The sequence below is a fragment of the Giraffa tippelskirchi genome, chromosome 6 (genome assembly GCF_054371585.1).
Source record: "Giraffa tippelskirchi isolate mGirTip1 chromosome 6, T2T-mGirTip1v1.2.pri, whole genome shotgun sequence".
NCBI classification, from domain to species: domain Eukaryota; kingdom Metazoa; phylum Chordata; class Mammalia; order Artiodactyla; family Giraffidae; genus Giraffa; species Giraffa tippelskirchi.
The window spans coordinates 259,481-279,468 of NC_137280.1; the positions used below are offsets into that span (position 1 = coordinate 259,481).

Below are 19,988 nucleotides of genomic sequence, written 5' to 3' on the forward strand. Positions count from 1 at the left end.
GCAAGGGTGCCCACTTTCACCACTACTATTCAACATAATTTTGGAAGTTTTGGCCACAGCAATCAGAGCTGAAAAAGAAATAAAAGGAATACAGATAGGAAAAGAAGAAGTAAAACTCTCACTGTTTGCAGATGACATGATCCTCTACATAGAAAACACTAAAGATTCTACCAGAAAATTACTAGAGCTAATCAATGAATATAGTAAAGTTGCAGGATATAAAATTAACACACAGAAATCCCTTGCACTCCTATACACCAATAATGAGAAAACAGAAAGAGAAATTAAGGAAACAATACCATTCACCATTACAACAAAAAGAATAAAATACTTAGGAATATATCTACCTAAATAAACAAAAGACTTATATATAGAAAACTATAAAACACTGATGAAAAAATCAAAGAGGACACAAACAGATGGATAAATATACCATGTTCATGGATTGGAAGAATTAATATAGTGAAAATGAGTATACTACCCAAAGCAATCTATAGATTCAATGCAATCCCTATCAAGCTACCAACGGTATTTTTCACAGAACTAGAACAAATCATTGCACAATTTGTATGGAAATATAAGAAACCTTGAATAGCCAAAGCAGTCTTGAGAAAGAAGAATGGAACTGGAGGAATCAATCTGCCTGACTTCAGGCTCTACTACAAAGCTACAGTCATCAAGACAGTATGGTACTGGCACAAGGACAGAAATATAGATCAATGGAACAAAATAGAAAGCCCAGAGATAAATCCACGCACCTATGGACACCTTATGTTCGACAAAGGAGGCAAGAATATACAATGGAGAAAAGACAATCTCTTTAACAAGTGGTGCTGAGAAAACTGGTCAACCACTTGTAAAAGAATGAAACTAGAACACTTCCTAACACCATACACAAAAATAAACTCAAAATGGATTAAAGATCTAAACGTAAGACCAGAAACTATAAAACTCCTAGAGGAAAACATAGGCAAAACACTCTCCGACATAAATCACAGCAGGATCCTCCATGACCCACCTCCCAGAATATTGGAAATAAAAGCAAAAATAAACAAATGGGACCTAATTAAAATTAAAAGCTTTTTCACAACAAAGGAAACTATAAGCAAGGTGAAAAGACAGCCTTCAGAATGGGAGAAAATAATAGCAAACGAAGCAACAGACAAACAATTAATGTCAAAAATATACAAGCAGAGACATTTCTAAAAACAGTGAACCAGCACAGAGATGCAAATTTCCAATTTTTTATTTCCAAGGACAACATTCAAAAGTAAACTCAAAGTACTATTACCATAATTTCATATATAAAAATCATTTTAACACTAGTAAAAAGGAAATTATCTCAGAATTCTAAACTTCTGCTATAAACGTAATATTTTAAAAAACTCATTAAATATTAGTTTTCTCAAAAGTTGGAAGAACTCAGGGTTCCTTCTGTTCACCTTTAGCAGTTCACATTTTCGTTTATTCTTCACCCTTTTATTCAAAAAAACTATGCTGGGTGCCCAACATAGGTTTGTTCTAGGCATTGATAGTGAAAGATGGAAATCTCTAAATACAGTCAAAGTATGATTTCCAAAAGTTGAAAACATGACTCACATGATCAATTTATGTTACTAATTTATTATAGAAGGATCAATTTATCTGATCAGTTTAAGAGGGAATCATCAGGATCATAAAATAGTATCAAATAGCAACTGAGAATTTACAGGGATTAAAGAACACTGAAGTAAAATTGCTAGGTTAGGTAGAAAACAAACTGTCCTCTGCAGCTAAATTTTCTATTGGATAGAAATTTGCATTTCTACTAAACAAAAATCAGCTAAAAGGTACCATGACAGAGTTAAGGCCCTGATCCATAAACAATAGAATATCAAAGGCAGGCATCTTCTCTCAGAATATCAAGTTGTCACTGGAGAGGTCTATCACTCCGTGTGCCCTGGTGATGCTGAAAGAACACGCGGTCCTCTTTGCCGTATTTCTAAGTATCAGATAACGTTGACTACTAAAAGCAGATCACATGGGCAGATCCATTACAACTACCCTTTCCCAGCTTCTAGAAAAGAAAAAGATTAAGCAGACACACCTAGAACTTACATGCCACTTTAATTCTCACCAACTGAGCAAAGCTGTTATCATCAAGCAAATTTTAAAGAACAAGTGTATGGATGCCCAGGGGGAAAGGTGGGGAGGGGGGATGCATAGTGAGACTGAGGCTGACACGTGCACACTATTGATACTGTGCATCAAGTAGATAAGTAACGAGGATTTACTGTGCGCACAGAACTCGACTCAGCGCTCCGCGGTGACCTAACGGGAAGGGAATCCAAAAAAGAGGAGAGACATGTGCATGTACAGCTGATCCACTTTGCTGTGCAGTGGAAACTAACAGCATTGTAAAGCAAGTATACTTCAATAAAAATCAATTTAAAAAAATAAAACAGATAACCAACAAGAACCAACTATATAGCACAAGAAACTCTACTCAGTAGTCTGTAATAATCTAAATAGGTAAAGAATCTGAAAAAAGAATGAATATATGTATGTGTTAATCACTCAGTTGTGTCTGACTCTTTGAAACTCCACGGACTGTAGCTTGCCAAGCTCCTCTGTCCATGGAATTCTCTAGGCAAGAATACTGGAGTGGATTGCTATTTCCTTCTCCAGGAATATGTGTATATGTTTAACTGAATCACTTTTCTGTACACCTAAGACTAATGCAACATTGAAATGAACTATAATCCAAAATTTTAAAGAAATCAAAAAAAAAAAAAAAGAAGAAGCTAAAATTGAGGCTGGAAGCATTGAGCTCACATAGAAGGAGCCATTATTCTAAACCCACACACATCTGGTCGAACCTTCAAGCACTTTCCAGTAGGCCACAAGGGCACTCAAGAAATTCGCAGATGTGCTGAGCCATTCTCTCACTGGTTAATTCCTAGTCAATTATTGATCACCTCCTCCGCATTCAGCATCTCAGGCCTGACCCTGAAGCAGGGAGCCAACAGGCTCTCTCTTCATGTAGTCTCTGCCTCATCAGTTCAGGGGCTTCCCAGGTGGTGCTGGAGGTAGAGAATCTGCTTGCCAAGGCAGGAGACTTATGAGACATGGGTACCAGACCCCTTAGAGGAGGGCATGGCAGCCCACACCAGTATTCTTGCCTGGAAAATCCCAAGGACAGAGGAGCCTAGTGGGCTGCAGTCCATGGGGTCTCAGAGTCAGACACGACTGAAGTGACTGAGCATTCACACACTCATTAGCTCACTTTCTAAGGGGCCCCAAGGCCTTCATTTTAGTCAGCTGTCACTCAAGCACCCCCCCATCTCTCTCTCTCACACACACACCCCCACACACATACACACGCACACACACATATAAATTAACTGGCAGTCATCCCTTCTGGAAGTGTGCCCCTCTTTCTGCCACCCCAGCCCACAGACGCCGCCCCTTTCATCCTGCCGCCTCTGCCCTTTCCTGCTCCAGCTCATCTTTCCTTTCCAAAAGCCATCTCTTTCCCTGAGGTCAGAGCTGCCAGCTTTCCTTGTAAGTCAGACACTTTACACATTCCATGCAAAGGTTTCAGACGCCTGAACGACCAGCAGCTGCTCTTCTGAAACCTGAGCCCAGAGCCCTTTCCAGCAGCGGCTCCAGGAATGGCCCTCCTGTCCGGGCCTGGGGTGGACAGAATGTCAGCCCAGGCTGGAGCACGCTTTCACACAGGCCAGGCATCTGAGGAAGCCAGTCTTTGCCATGATGTGTCACAGCTGCCTGGCCAGTGGGAGCATAACGCAGGCCACTCTCTTGGTGGTTATCCACAACAGATTAGGTCACTGGTAAAAACAGAACCCAAAGTCCCAGTGTTGAAGGGCTTCAACAAGCTTTAGCAAGAATGCAAAACAGCAAGAGCGTGTAGCTTCACAACCCATGGAGACTGTTCCTTACTTCCAGGGAAACTGGGGTAAAACTCCCTTCCCGCCTCTGAGCCGCAGCGATGTGACTGTGCAGTGTTTAAACAGCAGACTTGTCTGTGTCTGCGCTTGCACACTTAGTTGTGTCTGACTCTTTGTGACCCCGTGGACCATAAGCCCGCCAGGCCCCTCTCTCCACAGGATTTCCCAGGCAGGAGTACTGGAGTGGGTGGCCATTTCCTTCTCCAGGGGATCTTCCCGATACAGGGATCGAACTGAAGTCTTACAGTACTTGCATTGGCAAGTGGATTCTCTACCACTTGAGCCACTTGGGAAGCCAAAGCAGCAAGCCACAGAATCCTAATCTTTTAGACCTGTAAAGACTCTACCAAAAAGAAGAAGAAAGAAAGCAGTAGCTGTTGAGGTGATGGATATGTTAATTAGCTTGATTGTATTGATCATTTCACAATGTGTACATATACAAAACATTAAGTTGTTCACCTTAAATATTTACAATTGTTGTCAATTATACTTTAATAAAACTGGAAATAATTCCTATGTCTGCTCTTAGATGTAACTCCACCAGATCCATACGATTCAAATCAGAGAAATCCAGTCAGAGCCCAAGGGAACGGGGAGGGGGGGCAGTGGGGGGGGTCCTACCTTCCCTTCAATCAACCAGTCCACAGTTTAAGGCAACTCTGCTACCAAACACATTTTTCCTGGGGCACAAGTGAAATCCCTCAAACCAGAGCCTAATCGTTTCTCTTTCCTGTTGTTCTGTTTCTGTAGAGGTGACATAAGACGGGTTGGTATCCACTGAAGTATTCGTGCTCAGTCACTTCTGTCGTGTCCGACTCTGTTGCAGCCCCATGGACTGTAGTCCACCAGGCCCCTCTATCCATGGGATTCTCCAGGCAACAATACTGGAGCAGGGTGCCATGCCCTCCTCCAGGGCATCTTTCCAACCCAGGAATCAAACCCGTGTTTCCTGAGGCTCCTGCATTGCAGGCAGATTCTTTACTGCTGAGCCAACGGGGAAGCCCCCACTGAAGTATAACCTGTTGCAAATATGTAAGCACAATCTTCTCTAAATATTCTCAACCCTCAAGTATCTGAAATGACATGACTGTTACAGGTGAACTGTGAAGCTGAACTAGAATCCTGTGCACCTGTCTCCGTAAGGTCTCTCAGGCTCTGAAACAGGAAGCTCTAACCTGTGGAAAAAGGTATTTTTTACTTCCTCCAGAAGGACTGACAGACAGAGCCAGGCCACTCTTATTATTCCCAGACCAAAGGCCAGGGAACAAACAGAGGCCCACATACCATATAACAATATATTTTAAAGGTACACATCAAGCTGACAGACCGTTGGTTAAAATCTGTCCTATGGGACTTCCCTGGTCATCCAGTGGTTAAGACTCTGCACTTTCATTACAGGAGTTCGGATTTGATCCCTGGTCAAGGAACTAAGATCTCACACACTGTGCCGCACAGCCAATAAATAAACACAATTTTTAAACATATGCGTTGTATCCTCCTTCCTTGAAAAGTAAACCTTCATAACGACAAAATTGAAAAATATTTTTAATACCATTAGTTTTAAATGATCAAAAGTAAGTATAATGTCAAAGATAACTGAATTTAATTCAAGTGACAGAGCTCTGTTGGTACACTGCCCTTGTTAAAATGAGTTATAAAGACATGCCATTCATAAATTATTATATTTTTCATAAAAATCTGTCTTGCCTTTATTTCATCACACTAATTACATTGTTAAAGATTTTTTGTATAATTTGGGTAAATTGGCAGCAAATTAGACAAAATATTCTTGAGTCATTGTAGTTCTTAGTTTTCTTAATTAAATTCAATGTAGAGAAATTTCCCTCTTTTGAAGAAATAGCAATTAACATTGTCAATGAATTCTTGAAGCAAAACTTAGCTTCAGAAATTAACTATAATTTTACATAGCATTTAAAACATTTTAATGTGATCACATATAATAAATTATTAACACAAAAGATAGCTCAGCTGGTAAAGAATCCGCCTGCAATGCAGGAGACCCTGGTTCGAATCCTGGGCAGAGAAGATCCACTGGAGAAAGGATAGGCTACCCACTCCAGTATTCTTGGGCTTTCCTTATGGTTCAGCTGGTAAAGAATCCGCCCACAATGCGGGAGACCTGGGTTCGATCTTCCCAGGGGCTAGGAAGATCCCCTGGAGAAGGGAAAGGCTACCCACTCCAGCATTCTGGCTTGGAGAATTCCATAGACTGTATAGTCCATGGGGTCACAAAGAGTCGGACACGACTGAGCAATTTTCACTTCACTTTCAATACAAAGATGTTATAAAATATCTTAATTTTATCACATAAACCACAGTACATTGTAAATTTAGCATTTCTGGATGAAACGTTCAAGTTCATAAAACCTATGTCTCATTTCTCTCTTCTGGTGAATCTCATATGTTAATCTAAATTTAATTTTGTTGCTTTAAGAGCATTTAGTCATTATGCTTAGCATGTATCTGAGAATAGTTATGACATCAGATTTGATACGTGTTTCAGCAAGATGTCCCTCCACTCACTAGATCCAGAGAACATAGTCTCTGAATTGTTCCCAACATCATTTCTATGAGCATCATTGAGACCGTCCTCCTAGTAACAAGTTCAGATGCTGCACCTTACATGGCACACAAAATACATCTGTATTTCAGCGAGTATTCTCCTTTGCACACTTTTTTACCTTAGCTACCATTTGGTGCCTCTATTTTAGGCCTTTTCTGACTGATCTTTTAATTACTTAAATAAGCCAAATACTTTTTGAGAATTTATTAAATTAAATTAAATATTTGTGTAAAAATAAAACTTTCACAATCCCAGCTTCTATATCAACCTAATTGCCAATATAAAAAATCAATGTCAAGCTCCGTGTTTATTACATCTAGACTGATGTTGTCAAATAGGATTTTATGCAATGATGAAAATGTTCTGTATTTGAACTGCCCAATATGGCAACCATGCTCCATACAAGGCTGTTGAACACTTGAATTGTGGTGAATGGTCAGAGAACCTGAATTTTTCATTTGTTTAATTTCAATTTATTTAAATCTAAATAGCCACCATATTGGATAGCATAGATCTTGACCAACATATAAACAAATTAACAAACAATATGAATTTTTCACATTGCAAAATATTTCTCAGTTGGCACATTGAGCCAATTAATGCATGCCTTCTTGCCCCTTACTGGAAATTCTATCTCCTTAAATCTGTTGACTTTATGTTGTCTGAGAGAAACAATTTGTTAGTTTGTTTTTCTCTTATTTATGAGTTCTGCCACTCAAATTATTTCCATACCCTGATATAGTATCTGTCTCCATGATCTTGTCCTACCCAGAACAGGGAAGTGGAAAAAGGTTTTTTTGTTGTTGTTAAAGCCTGAGCTGTGTGGGTATTGCAGAAAAAAAAAAAAAAAATTGCTTTTTTTCTGCAACTTGCCCCCATTGGGTGTATACTGTTGCTAAGAAATACATTAAATCTACATATGAACAAGTGGACCTGATTGGCAAAAAGACTCAGAAAACGGCAGTAACTGTAGCTAAGTCGCTTCAGTCGTGTCCGACTCTGTGCGACCCCATGGACAGCAGCCCACTAGGCTCCTCCGTCCACAGGATTCTCCAGGCAGGAATACTCGAATGGGGTGCCATTTCCTTCTCCGAGTAACTGTAGAGCATCCGGCTATCAAGTGCCACTGGACTCAGAGGGCAGCAGTTATTGGAGACATGATCTGAGTGTACAGTGGTTTTCAAGGGGGCACTATCATATTTTTTGAAACGAAGAAAGAAGCCTGGAGTTGTCGCAGAATGTGGCTGTAAGACAGGATGCCCAGTCATTACACGGAGACATTCCACAGAAGCAAAGGGAAATTACCCTGAAAGGTTTTAGAAATGGTGATTTTGGAGTTTGGGTTGCAACCAATGTTGCTGCACATGGGTTAGACATCCCCAAGGTTGATCTGGTTGTTCAAAGTTCTCCACCAAAGGATGTGGAATCATACATTCCTCGTTGTGGGCGAACAGGTAGAGCTGGGAGGACCGGGGTTTGCATCTGCTTTTCCCACACAAAGAGGAACACCAGTTAGGCCAAGTGGAGCAAAAAGCGGGAATTCAATTTAAATGAATAAGTGTTCCTTCTGCAACAGAGACAATAACAGCTTCTGGCAAAGATGCCATCAGGCTCTTGCGCTCTGTGCCTCCCACTGCGCTCAGTCACTTCGAGCAGTCAGCCGAGAAGCTGACTGGGGAGCAGGGAGCCCTGGAAGCCCTGGCAGCCGCCCTGGCCCACTTCTCCGGTGCCACGTCGGTAGACTAGCACTCCTTGAGCAACTCAGAAGCAGACTTGGTGACCATGCTCTGCGGTGCTCGATTGAAATGCCAAATATTAGTTATGCTAGTGAAGGGAATGGTCTTTCTCAAAGGAAAGCAGAGTGTTTGCTTTGATAGCCCTACTGCATCAGTAACAGAAGTACAGGAAAAGTGGCATGATTCACGGCACTGGCAGCTTTCTGTGGCCACAGAGCAACCAGAGCTAGAAGGTCCACGGGAAGGATATTACAACTTCCGAGGACAGCGGCAAGGCAATCGAGGGAGGCTTCAGGGGACAGCAGGAAAGAAGTAGGAGCTTCAGAGGTCAGCGAGCAGGAGGCGGCAACAAAACTAACAGATTCCAAAACAGAGGCAGAAGTGGAGTTTTACTAAAGCATTTGGACAGTAATTTGAAGTAGAGGATTTATTTGGCAAAAACAGAACTATGTTCTGCAATGTGGAACTGAGCATTATTTTTCATACAAAGTTAAAAGCACATTGTATTTCCTTCCTGACCACTTGCCCAGTCCCCATCTCTTCGAGAGAGAAAAGCTTCATCTAAATTATTTCATCTGATTGATGACTGTCATTTATAACTTTATTGCTACTTCTGTCTTGGGTATTCCTTTGGAAAAGGTGTATGGATTCATTATACCTTTATTTTAATCCAATATTCTGAAGTATTGTCTATAGATTATAAGATAAAGTCAAGCATGTATCTGCTGATACTTTTTAAGTTGACCTGTCTTTATACTTACAAATGTCTCTTAATAGTAGGCTTCCCTGGTGGCTCAGATGGTAAAGATGCTCCTGCAATGCAGGATCCCTGGACCGGGAAGATCCCCTGGAGAAGGAAATGGCAACCCACTCCAGTAATCTTGCCTGGAGAATCCCATGGACAGAGGAGCCTGGCGGGCTACAGTCCATGGGGTTGCAAAGAGTCAGGCATGACTGAGCAACTATCACTCACACTCACTCGTGTGGGTGTAATATATAAGACCTTCTAAAACAGAGTCTTAGGTCAAAGGCTCTTCTTGTCCAAATGTGGGTAAAAAGGAAAATCTTGAGTTGAAAAAAGAGGTGGGGAGAAGAGAAAAGAAAGTAGGGCATACAGATTGGTTTCTCAGGATGCCCAAATGTGGAGAAACATGGTAGTTGGCATCATGGTAGTTAGCTAAATAAAGTTAGCACAACTTTCTTTCCATGAAAATGTTCTGAGGGAGGAGATCAGAACTTTGCATAATCAACATTCAATAAGTAATAATTGATTAAATGAATCAATAAAGCCCACATCTATCTATGACACCCACTCTGGCGACACGAGGAGGGACTTTGCAATTAGCCACTCTTTGGGGTTCAATAATTTACCACGTGAAGTTCTAGTCCTAAGAACATCTTGGCAAAATATACCACCTCCCTGGGATTCACTTTTATCTATAAATCAAGAAGTTTGCATATTGGAAAACAGACCCCATCTTCTTGATCTTCACAATGGCATTATGTTCACTGTCTGGACTTCTAATGGAATTATTGGATCTGTTACACGAGGTGACATTAAGCGGCACATTCAGATAGCCCTCACTATAGGAACATTTCAGGGATACCGTAATTGTTCGTTAAGGCTGCATTAACAAAGTACCACAACCTGAGTGGTTTAAACAACGGAAATTGTCTCACGTCTCTAGAGACTGGAAGTCGAGAGCGAGCTGTCAGGAGGACCCGCTCCCTCTGACGGCGCTAAGGCGGGACCGGCTGCGGCCTCTCGCAGCTTCTGGTGGCTCCTTGGGTTGTGGTGGCGTAACTACAGTCTGCACGTGGGGTTCTCCTTGCGTGAGTGTGTCTGTGTTCATGTTTTCCCTTTTTTAAGGACACCAGTCATATCAGCTCGGAGCCCATTCTACCCCAAATGGCTTCACCTTAACTAAGTACAACGGCAACAACTTTATTACCAAGTACGGTTCTATTGTGAGGCTCTAGATGTCAGGGCTTCAACACACAGATTTGCGAGGCACATAAATTAGCCCACAGCACACATATTCCAGATTTATCTATTTTCAAACATATTGCTTTGTTGCATTCACAGAGTACTTTTTTCTGTCTTCTACAAACTTTACATATTTTCCAGGTAGCTTATATATTACCTCCATGTTATAGGTATGGAGTACGAGGAGCCCAAAGAAGATAACTGACATTCCTAAATTTACACAATTGTTGTCAACACTTGTTTCCAAGTATTCTGATTTCTAGACCAGTGATATTACTCCAAAATGAGATTGTATTTCCTCTTTTCCATACATGATTTATTTTTCTAACACCACCTAATTTATTGCTATTGCTTTCATTCCTATCCAAACTGAATGCTTAAAAGCCACTTAATCTTGCCTGTTTTCTGTGCCTATAAAAATTCCAACTTGAGTCTTTGTTATTGTGTTTGGTCTCAAGAACAAGATAAATTATTCCCAGATAGTGATGCTGGGTTCTGAGTCTTCCTGCAGGCAAATGAAATGATTGAACCACAAGCCTTGGTTCCTTGGAGTAATAAGAGTATCCCTGAGCATCTAGCTGATGGATTCTCTATAATTCTCCAGGGGCAAACCAGATAGACAGTAGAAAAAGCTAAAAGATTGGAAGTGAGGCAAGATCTGTCTAAAGTTCCACCATGGCCACATAGTAGTCATAAGTAACATCTCAGACTTCATCACACAATCTTAATAGCGTAATGGGATTTGCCAAAATACATATAAAAGATCCAATAAATTAGAAAGGGCTTTCCAGGGGCTCAGTGGTAAAAAAAAAAAATCCTCTTGCCAATGCAGCAGACATAGGAGACTCAGGTTTGATCCCTGGGTTGGGAAGATCCCCTAGAGGAGGAAATGACAACCTACTCTGTATCCTTGCTGGGAAAATCCCATGGACAGAGGAGCTTGGCAAGCTGCAGTCCCTGGGGTTGCAAAGAGTTGGACATGACTGAGCGCACACACAAGCATGTCTTGCTTTGCGCTGCATGCAAGAGGCAGGCAGAGGCATCGCCTATTTAATGCAGGTGCCCTTCAGGAATTTCACAAGCCAATAGCACACAGGGTTGTTTTTTTTTTGTTCAGTCACCCAGTCATGTCTGACTCTGTGTGACCCCATGGACTGCAGCATGCCTGGTCTTTCTGTCCCTCACCATCTCCCAAAGTTTGCCCAAGTTCATGTCCATTGCATCAGGGATGCCATCCAGCCATCTCATCCATCCTCTGATGTCCTCTTCTCCTTCTGCCCTCAATCTTTCCCAGCATCAAGGACTTTCCCGGTGAGTTGGCTGTCCACATCAGATGACCAAAATTCTGGAGCATCAGCTTCAGCATCAGTCCTTCCAGTGAATATTCAGGGCTGATTTCCTTTCAGATTGACTGGCTGGATCTCCTTGCACTCCAAGAGACTCAGGAGTCTTCTCCACACCACAGCTGAAAAGCATCAATTCTTTGGCACTCCTCCTTCTTTATGGTCCAGCTCTCACAACTGTACATGACCAATGGGAAGACTACAGCCTTGACTATATGGACCTTTGTTGGTGAGTAATGTCTCTGTTTTTTAATATGCTGTCTAGGTTTGTCAAAAGTTTCCCATTCCCTCCTGTAGTGGACCACGTTTTCTCAGAACTATGCACCCGTCTGTACTGGGTGGCCCTGCAAGACATGGCTTATAACTTCATTGAGTTACACAAGCCTCTTTGCCTAGACAAGGCTGTGATTCATGAAATGGTTATAAGAGATGGGTAGGAAGTTTCAGATACACAGAGAGTAGAAGGTAGTGTAAAGGTGAAGCAGAGAGAGACAGATCTAAAGATGCTACTCTGCTGGCCTTGAAGATGGAAGAAAGGGTCAGCATGAACCAGAGGTCTCCCAGAAACCAGAAACCAAAGACAAGGAAAACAAGTCTTCCCCTGAGCTTCCAAAGAGAACACAGCTCTACCAACATGTTTGATTTTGGCTCAATGATACTGACCTTGGACTTCTGGCCACAGAGCTCTAAGAAAATATGTCTACTGGTTTAAACCATGAAGTTCATAGTGATTTGTTACAGCAGCCATGGGAAACTAACACATCTGAGTGCAAGTTTTTCACCAGTTGATTCGGGAGTGGAAGCAGGATAGACTGTTAGTTCTCAATTCTTGCTACACAGTAGCATCGGCAGGAGAGTTTGAAAGCTATCCTGATGTGGATCTGGCTCCAGAGATTCTAGTTGAATAGTCCGAGGTGGGCTGTGAGTATCCGTACTTAGAAAAGCTTTCCAAAGAGTCACAGGATGCAAAGAAGCTTAGAAGTCACTAGACTAAATGGTTCTTCCTGAATCTAACATGCTCCCTTTCTATGTTTTTGTACTTTACCACCACTAACTATTTGAATGTGGGATAAGAAATCTCCAAAGAGGACAGGAGGAAAGAAAGCCTCCAGGAGAAACCAAGACAAAACTGAACTATACGAGAGAGATCCAGAAGGATATCACAGTGAATTTCAACATGTCCCTTTGGTGTTCAACAGCCTTCCCTTCCTTGGGAGGATGAAATCACCCCTAGCAGCAAAGAAACACTGAAGAAGTAGGTGACTTTCAGAAAAGCTACATCAAATGTCAAGTCAGTTTACCTCCGTGCTCCGCCAGAATGAAAATCAAAAGACCAGCGGGAATTCAAAGGACTCCCTTTCTGAATGATACATTTATCCCTTTAGGAAATATTTATTACAGTACTTTCTCAGATGCCATCCAAGGTTCAAGCATTCACCAAATACATACAGGGTACATACTAGCACTGTTCTAGGTACCATGTGTGCGTGCATGCATGCTCAGTTTTGTCCGACTCTTTGCAACCCCATGGACTGTAACCCGCCAGGCTCCTCTGTCCATGGAATTCTTCAGGCAAGAATACTGGAGTGGATTGCCATTTCCTACTCCAGGGGATTTTCCCCCACCCAGGGGCTGAACCTGTGTCTCTTGCATCTCCAACATTGGCAGGTGGATTCTTCACCACTGCACCACTACATATTGAGATCCAGAGAATAATCAGAAAGATGCTATCCTTGATGAGACGGTGAGGGGGGGGATGCTATGATGAAAAATAAATCAGGAATGGGGAAGAGGAAATGGGATCAGAAGTAGTGCACATGTTTGGGCAGGGAAAGGCTCACAGAAGATACATTTGAGCAAAGCTCTGAAGTGGTTGAGATAAGAGCCTTGGTGTTCACTTAAAAAGCTTCCCCAGCAAAGGAAGTAGCAAGAACTCATGGCTCTTTGAATAAATCTAGAGAATCATCATTCCTCAGAACTTGAATACTTGATTCAAGAATCACATTTAGTCTCTTCTGCTTTGCCCTATTTCAAAATTATTTGGAAATGGAAAATAGAGGGGCCTCCCTGGTGGTCCAGTGGTTAAGAATTCGCCTTCCAATGCAGAAGACCTGGGTTTGATTCCTGGTCAGGGAACATGCCCCAACATGCCATGGGGCAATGAAGCCCTAGAGCTGCAGGTAGAGAAAGCCCATGAGCAGCGAAGAGAGAGAAGCCCCTGAATGCTGCAACTGGGGGAAGCCATGATGAAGGCCCAGTGTGGCCAAAAGTTAAAAAATAATAATTAAAAAATACAAAATAGGAGAAACTGTTTAAGTAAAGCTCAAGTACAGGGGACACTGCATTGAAGAACTGGTTCTATGAATAAGACCTTTTTATGCTATTTTTGGGCTTCCCAGGTGGCACTAGTGGTAAAGAACCCATCTGTCCATGCAGGAGATGTAAAGAGATGTGGGTTCGACCCCTGAGTTGGGAAGATCCCCTGGAGGAGAGCATAGCAACCCACTGCAGTATTCTTGTCTGGAGAATCCCCATGGACAGAGGAGCCTCCTGGCGGGCTATAGTCCATAGGATCACAAAGAGTTGGATGTGACTGAAGCAACTAGCATGAATGCATACTATTTTTAGCAATAAAGAGAGCAAAAGGAACTTTTTCAGGCAAATATCCCAACAGAAAAAGTTGAGCCACCATGGGGCTTCAGTCTCTAGAGGGCAAATTCCTTGACAAGAAGCTCAAGGGATGAACAATGACCAACGTGGCGGAAGCCCCTGAGCTCCATGCTCCTTTTCAGCACTGGGATGCAGTTTCCCTTTATCATTTTTGGAGCAGTCCCCTTTCCAATTAGGGACCACAGCTGCTAAGAATAAAGTGGTGTCTGTTCTTCTGGCAGAAGGCACAATGGCCCACTCATGTCATCAATGAAGTCATTGTTCGGGAAATATTGCCACTGAGATATTTTTAAATGCTAATGAATTAATTTCTGTTTCAATGCTGATTGCCACTCAGTTCCTTTTGTTTTTAAAGACAGGAGGGCTTTTTTTTTTTTGATTGTGTGGATCCAAAACGTTTCTCATGAATATATAAATTTAGAATTTCAGGAACCTTTAATATTATTTATGTAACCAACTCACTTACAGAAGAAAATGTAGCCCAGAGAAGCTGAGTAGCTTGGTTAGAGCCCTGCTGCTACTTCATGACAGACTTGGAATTAGGAACCAGTCTTTGCTCTCCACCAAGCATTCTTTTCATGGTAGCAGCCTCTGCCATCAGAAATATTTTTATTAGAGGGATCTGTAATTCACCATTAAATCTTCTTGCCAAATAAGTATATTCTCCCAGCAATTTTTTTCTTAGTACTCAAATATGAAGTTCAGTCAAATTTCTCAAGGCCTTCTCATTGAATCACTGCTCTTTTTCACTCAAGGGAAAAAAGTCCTTGTACTCTGGACAGTCTCAGGGAATTGAAGGAATGTGTGCTCTTTCAGATACAGGCATGTTTCCTGATGCAGCCTGTTCTGTGGCTTGTGTGGACATTAGCTACCAAGAGTCTCTCTCCTTCAGGTGACCTGGTTAATGGTTTGTTGCTGGTAAATCATTGGATCACTCTTTCCAGAAGCTGAGGGTACTTCAACCATCTCAATTCAATGCCCTGAAGACTAGATACTCAATGAGACTCCCTGGGAAAAGGGGGGATCCCGCCAGCATTCTGGAACATACAAATGTGACTCAGCTCACACTTTCATTAAACAAGCTATACTTGATCTGTGTGCATGCCTGCTCAGACATTAAGTCATGTCTGACTCATTCTGACCCTACAGACTGAGACCCACCAAGCTCCATGGGGTTTCCCAGGTGAGAATACTGGAGCGGGTTGCCATTTCCTTCTCCAGGGCATCTTCCCAACCCAGAGATGAAACCCACATCTCCTGCATTGGCCAGCAGGTTCTTTACCACTGAGCCACCAGAGAAGCTCACACTCTATCTGCATACCCATTCTTCTGCTGTCTTTAGAAGAAAATATGACCCTGGTTTAGATATGCGGCTCGGGTGCAATAAAAATAGTAGTGAACCTGGAGGTCAGAGAATTTTTGCTTCAAGTACTTCATTCAATCATTTATTCAACAAAAATGTTCTTAAGACCTATGAAAAGCCAAGGCCTATTCTAGATGTTGTTAAAAAGAAAAAATTATTCATGACACTTGTTAAAGATGAAAGACAGATTTCATTCAAAGCGAGACTATTGAGATTGGCTGAGGGACCACTGCAACAGGGTCTTGCAGTAGAGAAGAGAGAGTGATCTCAACTTTGAACACAGCCTGGGCAAGTGGCAATTTATAGCCAAGGAGCAGGATGGGGGTCAGTAGATAGAAAATTACTAAGAGAAAACATCTGGGGTAAGGGAAGATTCTTGCTTAACCCACCAAACAAGAGTCTTATTGAAGGTAGTACAGGGTGATCAAACATCACTTGAGGGATGGTGGAAGGTGAGAAACCCAATTAGATATCAAGAGTGATCAGATATTGAGGCTGGGAAATTCTAGCTAATCTGACATTGCAGGGTTCTTACTAAAACTGGAAAATGCAGAAACAAATATGGAAATCCAAGAGTTGAAGCCTAGTTGAGAAATAGTTCAAGAGAGCTTGGAATTTAATCAAGAAGACAGTCTTTGTTATAGGTAATAAGGGATGATGCTGACCTAAGGCAGTTTTCTTGATTTGCCTTGATTTGCAATGTCATGTGGAGAAGGCAATGGCACCCCACTCCAGTACTCTTGCCTGGAAAATCCCATGGACGGAGGAGCCTGGTAGGCTGCAGTCCATGGGGTCGCGAAGAGTTGGACACAACTGAGCGACTTCACTTTCACTTTTCACTGTCATGCGTTGGAGAAGGAAATGGCACCCCACTCCAGTACTCTTGCCTGGAGAATCCCAGGGACGGCGGAGCCTGGTGGGCTGCCGTCTATGGGGTCGCACAGAGTCGGACACGACTGAAGCGACTTAGCAGCAGCAGCAGCAGCAGCAATGTCATGAACCTTGGAAAATCCATTTTTTGTATCTTGGCCTCGGTTTTCTCATCTTTAAAATGGGAAGTTTGGGGACTTCCCTGGCTGTCCGTGGGTTAAGACTCCACACTTCCAATGCAGGGGGTGTGGGTCCAAAGCCTGGTTGGGGAACTAAGACCCCACATGCTTCAGATTGCATAGTCAGAACCCAAATAAATAAATAAATAAGGGCGGAAATATGAGAATAAAAATATGGGAAGTTTTTATACTTGCCTTAATATTTTCACACATGAACTATTCTCACAAATAATAAATACTTTATAAACTATGAATAAAATTTCAAATGTAAACAGATTTTAAATACTGTCCTTCCAGGGGATGCTAGTAATAACAATAATGTGCCCAGTCCTAGGATCATTTATCCATTCCAACATCCTGCCAGGCAGGCACCATCGTTTCCTTACCATCAGCAGTAACTGAGGCACAGGGAAGTGAAGTGTTTGCCTAAGTTCCCAAGGACAGGAGGTAAAGGATCTGGGATTTAAACTATGTGACTCAGCTCTGAAGTGTGAAGGCCACGCATATGTGGTTTCTGCACAACAGACCAAGAAACAGCCACAGATGGCTGTAAAACTCTTGGAGTAAACAAACCAGACTGGTTTATAAAGTTTCATGCACTTACAGTGACCTACATCTCTTGCCCCCACCAGTAGAAAATGTCTCCCAGGGCCGAATGTCTTATCTCTAGATACGAATTCCAGAACCATCAAAAGCAATAATTGAAATCCTATCTCTGGGTCAATCAGTCTACAAATTTGACAGTTTAATCAAGAGATACATGGTCACCACTGTCAAAAAATTTTTTTTGTGTCTAGGCCCAGGCAATTTTAGTATGATAAACTCAGATAAAGTTTACCTGGAGCTCATACAAATTTCAGGAACTGACCTTTGCAGGCCTAGACATTTCTTTTCTTTTTTAACCACAAGTGGGAAAAAAAAAAAAAAAACACAGCAAAATCAAAACAAATATAACTGAAAAAACAAGCCTGAAATACTGACAACAAAAATTTCCAACTCAGTAACTCTTCTTTAGAAATTTAAACATCTAGGAAGAATTATCTAGAAACAAAATTTTCTGTGGGTTTGCTCTCACCTTAAGGTGGTGTTCATCTTAAGGTTCTATCTACAAAAGTGGATTGTAACTCTTAGGTAGTCAGAGTAGAAAACAGGGAATCCAAAATGGTGGTTAAAAATTGGCAGCTAAAAGGCAAACAAAGAAAGGGAAAAGCCTGAGAACAAGAGAACAAAGGAAAAATCTGAGGACCGGAGTGGGAACCTCTAGTGGGAACAAAAAAGAAAACACCACCTTCCTGATGGATGGCCTGTACAAGCCCTACTTTGCATAGGGCAAAACCAATCAGGTTCTGGGGGAAGGAGACAAAAAGCATAAACAGGAGGAGCTAAGACAGGCTGAGGCCACTTCTTCAGGGTCCGCCTGCCCTCACCTCTCAGGGGTGTATGATCTGCTGTCTGCTTAATAAAAGCTTGAGCTCTAACTGAGCTATAACACTGGTCCATTGTTTCAAATCTTTGCTGCGATGAGACCAAACCAAGAGAAAGAAATGCACGCACCTGAAAAAATCAATTTCATAAGCAGCCTTGACTTAAGTCAAGGAAACAGTTCCACCACCGCCTGGCAAATTTGCAGCCACATTACTGTCCCACATAATAATCCAAACTCTAATCTGTGGCAAACTTGAAATGTTAGTTACATCTGTTTTAGGTGGACTGTGTTAGGGGAGGAAAACCAGCTCATCATCAGATGTACTCATCTGCCAAGTGGCTTCCTCTGAGTGCCTGAAACAGAAGTTCTGGCACCTGGCTTCTGGGAGGCTGAAACATCCATCGAGTTAAGTGGAAAGTGGAAGTGGAAGTCACTCAGTCACGTCCCAGTCTTTGGGACCCCATGGACTGTAGCCTGCTAGGCGTCTCTCTCCATGGGATTCTCCAGAGAAGAACACTGGAGTGGGCTGCCATTTCCTTCTCCAAGAAAATTGAAAAAAAGCAAGCAAAGACTAAAGCTGAGGCCAAGACCACAGAGCAGTAGTTGAAATCAATTCCAAAAACTGTCCAGAACCAATATTAATGTCACTCTTTCTAAACTCTAAAAGTGGCTTTTAATTAATTCATTAAAACAATTAAATTACACCATTTTAAAATTCTTATTCTTAAGCTTTTTGTTTTTCTATGTTTTGTGTAGTCCATCTGCCAACCACAGAGAGAGTGCTCACTAGAGCACAAATCTTCACTCGGCCCACACGTATGTTACACGTGTGTCATATTTACGCCTGAAGTTGGATATAAATGTGTTCATGACCATGCTATGACATGAATAAAGACATCTGTGCTGCTTTTCACACATATCCAGCCCCTTCCATGTCCCATCTCTCTTTCTGCTTAGCCTTAAAACCATCCTGCAAAGTAACTAAAAAAGGTATATATAGATTAAGAAAATGAAAACTCCCAAGAGGTTAGGCGAGTAGCCTTGTAAAGGCTAATATACTCAACACTCCGCTGAAAGTACACGGACCCTGAGCAGAGCAGACCAATCAGTAGTGCTTACCACCTGCTTTCCTTCCCTTCTCCCTCCGCTCGTCCCTTTCTCCTTTGTTCTGGAGGCCAGTAACTATTGGACTCTGAAGTCTGCCAGGCAGACATCTTATTTAGTCACTGACTGGAAAATTGACGGCCATATTCTCATTCCAGTCATCTGAAGACAATAACCCCAAATCTGACCCCAAACTTGAAATTGTAGCTCCATCATGTCTTCCAAAACCTGACCTTTCCTTCCGTCAAACCTATCATAGGTATTTTTGTTGGCTAATTTGAATAAATATGTATATTGCTTAACAGTCCACATAATTTGCACAACTGTGTCCATTGTGATGAACATTCCTTTGTCTCCAAGTATCCTTGGAAACAATGATTTAGGGCAACAAAGTTTGGGGTAGTGAAACCCTGAGCAGACTTCCATCTGTGAGAAGAACTCACCGGAAGCTTAAGGAAGAGAGAGAAGCTTTACCCTCTTGGCGCCAGCAAACCACATTTCTTTCAAACACCCTCACAATGCAGCTACTATTTTTTGTTTTCAGCAATAATGCAGGGTCATTACTGTTGTCCTTAATCACATGACCTCAGCCCCTGACCCCTCACCCTTCATTTATGAAGTGAAGAAACATACCAATTGCTTCATTGTAAAGTCATGAATGAGACGCCCTGAAGGCAACCAGCAATTTATGATTAATATCATTAGCAGAAATCAGTGAGCTATGGAAATGGGAACTGAAGAGGGAAAGAAAAAAGAGAAAGGAGAAGCAGTTGTAT

At 42.0% G+C, this 19,988-nt stretch overlaps 1 long non-coding RNA gene and 1 pseudogene across 1 annotated transcript in view; both read left to right on the top strand.

Annotated features, from left to right (window-relative positions):
• The window catches only part of LOC145511431 (nucleolar RNA helicase 2-like), a 34,780-nt pseudogene extending 26,098 nt beyond the window's left edge, over window positions 1-8,682 (top strand).
• Window positions 1-19,988, top strand: part of LOC145511473 (uncharacterized) — a 78,444-nt gene that overhangs the window by 33,548 nt on the left and 24,908 nt on the right. The window contains exon 2 of the long non-coding RNA XR_014057884.1: window positions 11,664-11,829. This is a non-coding gene — a long non-coding RNA (uncharacterized LOC145511473). The remainder of the gene's footprint in view (window positions 1-11,663; window positions 11,830-19,988) is intronic.